This window comes from Diospyros lotus, chromosome 12 (genome assembly GCF_014633365.1).
Source record: "Diospyros lotus cultivar Yz01 chromosome 12, ASM1463336v1, whole genome shotgun sequence".
Taxonomy (NCBI): Eukaryota; Viridiplantae; Streptophyta; class Magnoliopsida; order Ericales; family Ebenaceae; genus Diospyros; species Diospyros lotus.
The window spans coordinates 6,202,646-6,209,316 of record NC_068349.1 but is presented as its reverse complement, the minus strand read 5'-3'; positions in this window follow the sequence as shown (position 1 = coordinate 6,209,316).

Genomic DNA, 6,671 nt, shown 5'->3' with positions numbered 1-6,671 from the left:
ACAAGTGTGAGGTTTTTTCAGTTTCATAAACAACTTTACTTACAAGAAGTGACCTAAATCCAATTTCAAAGAATTCCTCGATACACAGTTAAAACATATTTAGATTCTTTATCTTTTGAATCTATGTTTGTCCAAGTTATATTATTAATAGAAAAATATTACCTGTACAAATAATTAGATTCTCAAGAGGTTGACTGAAAGCGTCAAATAACAAAAATATCCTTAACTAATTTTTTGTTACTACCTCTAGATGAAGCCCTGGGCTTCATAATGATCGATGATGAAATCTGATTCGATCATCAGACCTATCATTTCGTCAGTACATATAGTACAGTCCTTATTAATAACATGTTCAATTTACAAGAAGATAAACTAGATAGAAAGATCAAACATAATTTTAGATTTCTCCAACTAAGAAGCCTGAACCATGTTATAGACGTATCTACATCTATTAGCTAAACATATGTATCCCTTCATCAAGTCCTCATGTGAAACTTGAACCATGTTATAATCAAAACCAGTTGATGATGAAACCAAGCATTTCATATAGAAATGTTGTTGGGGCTCTGTTAAATTTGAATGGCAAAAAAAATCCTTGTCACTTAGCCAAAAAGAAAGAAAATAAAAGAAATCTTTGTCAAAATCTGGAAAATACTTGGGAAGAGATTGACGAGGCACCAGACTCCATCTATTAACTGCAAGAACTTCAGTGCGGTGATAAAATCACTTGAGAAGACTATTTGATCGTGGTATTGTTAAACTTCAAGGACAATAGGCAATAAAAATATCTGTGCTAAATTATGTGTTTCATAAATTAAGAGTACAATTGTAGGAGCAAAAAAGAATTATCAACTAATGTTCATTTGAAGTGTAAGAAGAATGCAGTCTAACCAAACATTAAAGAAAAGTCTGTCTATATATCTTGTGACCAATTTAGATATAAAAATAAGGAAATGCCAATCAATCAATTCCCATAAGACAAAGGAATATAAAAATGGACCTAACTGGAAAGAGAGAGGTTAGTGAGTATGCATCACAGGACAATGGCCCCCCTTCTATAATTTGCCTTTTTCACTCATCATGAATGTGCTCATGGGTATAATTGACAACCTTTGAGGAGTGACAGAGCTTCAGAAAATAATTTCAGGTTCCTTTTCTCAGTGACTTTTCGTAAGTTCTTCCTGCAGCATCGATTCTACTCATCTTCTCAAGAATCCTGTTGCCAGGTAGACAGACATCTTGAGAGTAACGTCTGCTATATCTACAGCTTTTCTGGCACCAACTGAAGACTCTATCCGAATAACCTTTATAGCACATAATTTCCAATAACAAAGCTGCAACAGAGTCAGTAGCCAGAATTGATGACAGGAACATGGTATTCAAGAAAATATCAGCGCCAACTAGCAAGAAAGGATGATACAAATGAGCTTGAACTCATGTAAGTTTGGGTTAAGGCAAAAGTGAATGTTGGAAATTTAGAGTCAACCAGTGAAATATCTGCACACAGTACACCTGAACGCCTATATTCAGGGAAAGCATTGTGTTATTAGTTGAGATAAGGCCATCATATACGTACAGTAGCGATGATCATACACTGGCAACAGTGTTTGCTATGCATGAAAGTTCCTAGCAAAAACAAAAATACAAATATGAAAGCAAAAACATATATGCCGATCAAACTGACAACTGAAGTTTCAATAAATACAGTGATTAAAGCTAGTTTATGTCCCACATACAACTAATAACATGAACTAGTTAAGAGTCAACATAAAAGTAAGCCAATGGAGAAGGTGCGCAAAGTCCTTGTGTGCTATGACTATTGTTGAATCGGAGAACTTGATTGAGATCTAACCTCTTCATTTAGATTTTATAGGAGGAATGTACAATAATTTACTCCAAAAAGTAAGGCCTAATTGACAACTCATTGACATCTATGATAGCTAATTACATTTATTCCAACACCTCCCTTCAAAACTGGAGTATATAGGTTATATGCACCAAACTTGTTCCAAATAAAACCAATAGAGGACCTCGAAGGGACTTAGTGAAGACGTTTGTCAGTTGATCGATTGAATTGACAAAGCTAGCAACAATACATCCAGATAAAACCTTTTCTCTAATGAAATGACAATCAATTTCTATGTTTGATCCTCTCATGAAAAACATGATTAAAGGCTATATGCAAGGTAGCTTGATTATTGCAGATTAATTTCATTTGCTTCACCTTGCCATAATTTAATTCTTGAAGCAATTGTTTCAACCATATAAGTTCACATGTTGTCAAGGCCATAACACGGTATTCTGTTTTGGCACTAGACCTACCAACCACATCCTACTTCTTACTCTTTCAAGATACCAAGTTGCCACCAATTAGAACACAATACCCAGAAGTAGAGCGTCTATCTGAACAAGATCCTGCCCAATCAGCATCAGAATGCCCAATCACTGGGTATGCCTCTTACCTTCATATAACAATCCCTGACTTAGTGCGCCTTTGATATATCTAAGAATGCGAATGGCAGCATCCCAATGACTATCATATGAAGACTACAGAAACTAATTAACTACACTCACAACAAAAGAGATGTTTGGTCGAGTGATAGTGAGATAATTTAGCTTTCCAACAAGTCGGCGATATCTACCAAGGTTAGATAATAACTCCCTCTGTCCTGGTAAGAGGTTGACAATTGGGTCCATGGGAGTATCAATCGGTCTACAGTCAAGCGGACCAGCCTCCTTAAGAATGTCTAAGGCATATTTCCTTTGCGAAATAACTATGTCGATTTTGGACCGGGTTACTTCAATGCTAGGAAAATATTTTAACTTACCCAAATATTTAGTCTGAAAAAGGTTGAAGAGATGTGTCTTTAGTTGAAGAATACCATCTTGATCACTTCCAGTGATGACAATATCATCCACATAAACCACTAGATAAATGCATTAACCATTTGATGAGTGGCGATAAAAAATAGAGTGATCGGCCTCACTACAATTCATACCAAATTCCTGAAGAACTATACTAAACTATCCAAACCAAACTCGCGAAGATTGTTTCAACCCATAAAGAGAGCGACGAAGTTTGCAAACTAATCCAAACGCCCTTTGAGCAACAAAACCAGGCGGTTGCTCCATATAAACTTACTCGTGAAGATCCCCATAAAGAAAAGCATTCTTAATATCCAACTGATAGAGAGGCCAATGATTCATCGCAGCAATGGATAAAAACAAGCGCACGAAGGCAATCTTAGCCACCAAAGAAAAAGTGTCACAGTAATCCAGTCCAAAAATCTGAGTATAGCCTTTGGCAACTAGACATGCCTTAAGGCGATCAACCTTCCCATCTGGACCAATCTTCACGGTATAGACCTAGCAACAACCAACAATAAATTTACCAGGAGGAAAAGAAACCAATTCCCAATTGCCACTAGAATGTAGAGCATCCATCTCATCAACCATGGCCTAGCGCCACCCTGGATCTGAAAGTGCCTCACTGGTAGTTTTAGGGACATTAATAGAAGATAAAGTGGACACAAAAGCATAATAGGATGAAGCCAAGCGATGATAGCTAAGGAAGGTGTAGATGGGGTGAGGGTTATGAGTAGAGCGTATACCTTTTTGAGTGGCAATGGGCTTAGGAGAAGGTTCAACAACTGGCTCAGAAGGAACGAGCTGGTCTGAGGTTGGTGAGAATGTCGGAGCACGATGTGAGTTAATAAGTTCTTTGTTAGCAGCTGCAGGAGGATGAGGATGAGGACGACAATGATAAACCTGAAAAAGACATTCATGGACAATAGGAGTAGTGTCGAAAGAGGGAGAACAAAGGTAAAAAGTAGGAAAAACCTCAAAAACTGGACAACTCTCAACTGGGGATGAGAGAAAGAAATGAGATGTCTCAAAAAAAGTAACATCAACAGAGATGAAATAACGTTGTTGATTAGGAGAGTAACACTGATAGCCTTTCTGAAGTCATGAGTAACCAAGCAATACGCACTTGATAACCTTGGTTGAAAGTTTGGGACGACCAGGGGTCATGTCGTGGACAAAGTAAGTGCACCCAAAAACACGAAGTGGAAGGAGATAAAGACTCTAAGCAAGGAAAATGATGAAGTGAGGGACCTCATGCCATAAGACAAAGAAAGGCATTCGGTTAATGAGATAGCATATAGTGAGAACAGCATCAACCTAAAAAGGGAAGGAGCATAACTATGCAGTAAAAGAGTGCGAGCAGTTTCAATCAAATGGGATTTTTGTGCTCAACAACTCCATTCTGTTCGGGTGTATAAGCACAGGAAAATTGATGTAAAATACCCTTAGAAGCCATGAAAGTAGTGAAAAGAGTTGAGAAATATTCTTTAGCATTGTCACTACGGAAGGCATGGATAGAAACATTAAATTGAGTGTGAATTCCAGCATAGAAGTCCTTAAAGATAGTAAATAACTTTGAACGATTTTTCAGTAAGAACACCCAAGTATAGCAAGAGTAATCATCAATGAAAGTGACGAAGTACTGAAAACGTAAAACATAAGAAACATGACAAGGACCCCAAATATCACTACGGACAAGTTCAAAATGGGACGTAGGCCAATTATTGACATGTTTTGGAAATGAAGTATGAGACTATTTTTCAAACTAACACGACTTATAATTTAAAATGGAAACATTAGAAAGATGCAGAACCATCTTTTGTAACTTAGATAGACTCGGATGTCCTAAACGATTATAAAGAAGAGTTGAGAGATTTAGTAGAAATGTAAGCTACTGGGGAAGATGGTTTGTCTAGATAATAAAGTCCCTGCGACTCACGCCCAACGCTAATCATCTGCCTTGTACCCTAATCCTGCACAACAACAGAATCGGCAAATAAGGTTATGGAACAGTGAAAAGAACGTATCAATTTACTAACAGAAGCAAGATTAAAGGGGTTGCTAGGAACATATAAAACAGAATCTAAGGGTAACGAATGGAGTGGTCGTGCTTGACCAGTGCCCGTAGCATATGCTTTGGAACCATTGGCAAAAGTAACAGATGGAAAACAAGAAGAAGTAGAGAGAGAGGAAAAAGACTTTGGTCATTAGAAAGATGATCAGTTGCACTAGAATCGAGAACCCATGGTCCAGGAGTGGTAGACAAAGTAACACAAGCAATAGAATTACTAATGTGCACCACAAAAGTAGTGGATGACGGCGCAATCTATTTAGAAGTCTGATGCCGAATGTAGTCTTTATAATCACTTCTAGTCAAAACAAGGGACAGAGAGGAATGATTCTCAAATGTTTTTGTTGAGGAATTGGTTGCGACAGACTGAGTTACATTAGCAGCACGAGGTGGTCGACCATGTAGTTTGTGGCACCATTCTTGAAGATGGCCCACCTATGGTAGTAGTTGCATTTAGGACGATTACCTCGTTGTGAGTTATCGCCTCGGTTATTCCCTCGTTCTCCTATGCCAAAGGTTTGTGACACCAAGACGAAGGAATCAACCTAAGAACCATCGATGACTGAAGATGAGGAAGAGACCCAAAGAAGTTTAGCAAATGCATCTTCTAGCATCGCAAAAATGGGACTGGATAATATTTGATCCTGGAGCAAAGCAAGGTTAGATCGAATGGCAATCAATCCCAAAACCATAAAGAATTTATCTCACTACTACAAATGTTCTTCTGTAGTATTACCAATTGATAACAGAGAGTTGAGCTCTCCTTCAGGGATTCTAGGCGGCCAAGGAATTCAGATATATCCATATCTTGTTGCTTCAAGTGAACAATAGTGGAAACAACAGAGTAGAGATGTTGGATATCATTTGTATAAAGAGATTTGGCCTTTGTCCATACCTAAACACAAGTCTTGTATGCTTTGTAAATAATATATAGTTTGGGATCAATGGTCTGCCATAACATGTTGCAAAGAAGAGCGTCAATTTTCTTCCAGCTTGCTCTCTCAACAACAAGAATTGCATCAGCTTTTGTACTTAGGTGATCTTCCATTCCTTGACCTATGAACCATAACAGAGGCAGCCCAAGACATGTAACTGGTATTTCCAACCAGTTTTTCAGAGGTAATGATAGGTGAAGAAGAAAAAAGCGAAGAGAAACCTACAAATTTAGATCCGGAGGCAACTGAAGATGTTGGACTCTCCATAATTTGGATGGAAGACAGTTTTGAAGTGTCTTCAATGGAAGATTTGTCGGACGGACTCTCCATATTTTGGATAGAAGTCACTTTTGAAGTGTCTTTAATGGCAAATAAGTTGGACGTGAAGTAGATCTGGTTTAGGTCGGTATGGACAAATCTGATGGGTCAGATCTGGCCTGATAGGTCAGATTTGGGCTATACAGATATGAAACGGATTGTGTTTTGGCGGGTTGGGTCAGACTAGATATGGTTTGAGATCTAGGTTTTAATCTTAGAAACCAATTGAAAAGCAGACTAGATTGAAAAATCGCAAGTGTATGGCAGACCTAAAGAAGGAGAACAACAAGGAAGTGGTCAGATCTAGATGAGTTGGCGAAAGCAACAGCAACGACGAGTGCAGATCTGAGCAATGGTAATAGAGGTCGTGATCTAGAGGAAGTTGTAGAGGTGGAGGTGAGGCCGTGATCTGGAAGGCGACCATTGGAAGCGACAGCGACAACCGTTGAACGTGAGGAAGGTAGTGGCGGTGACCGGATCTG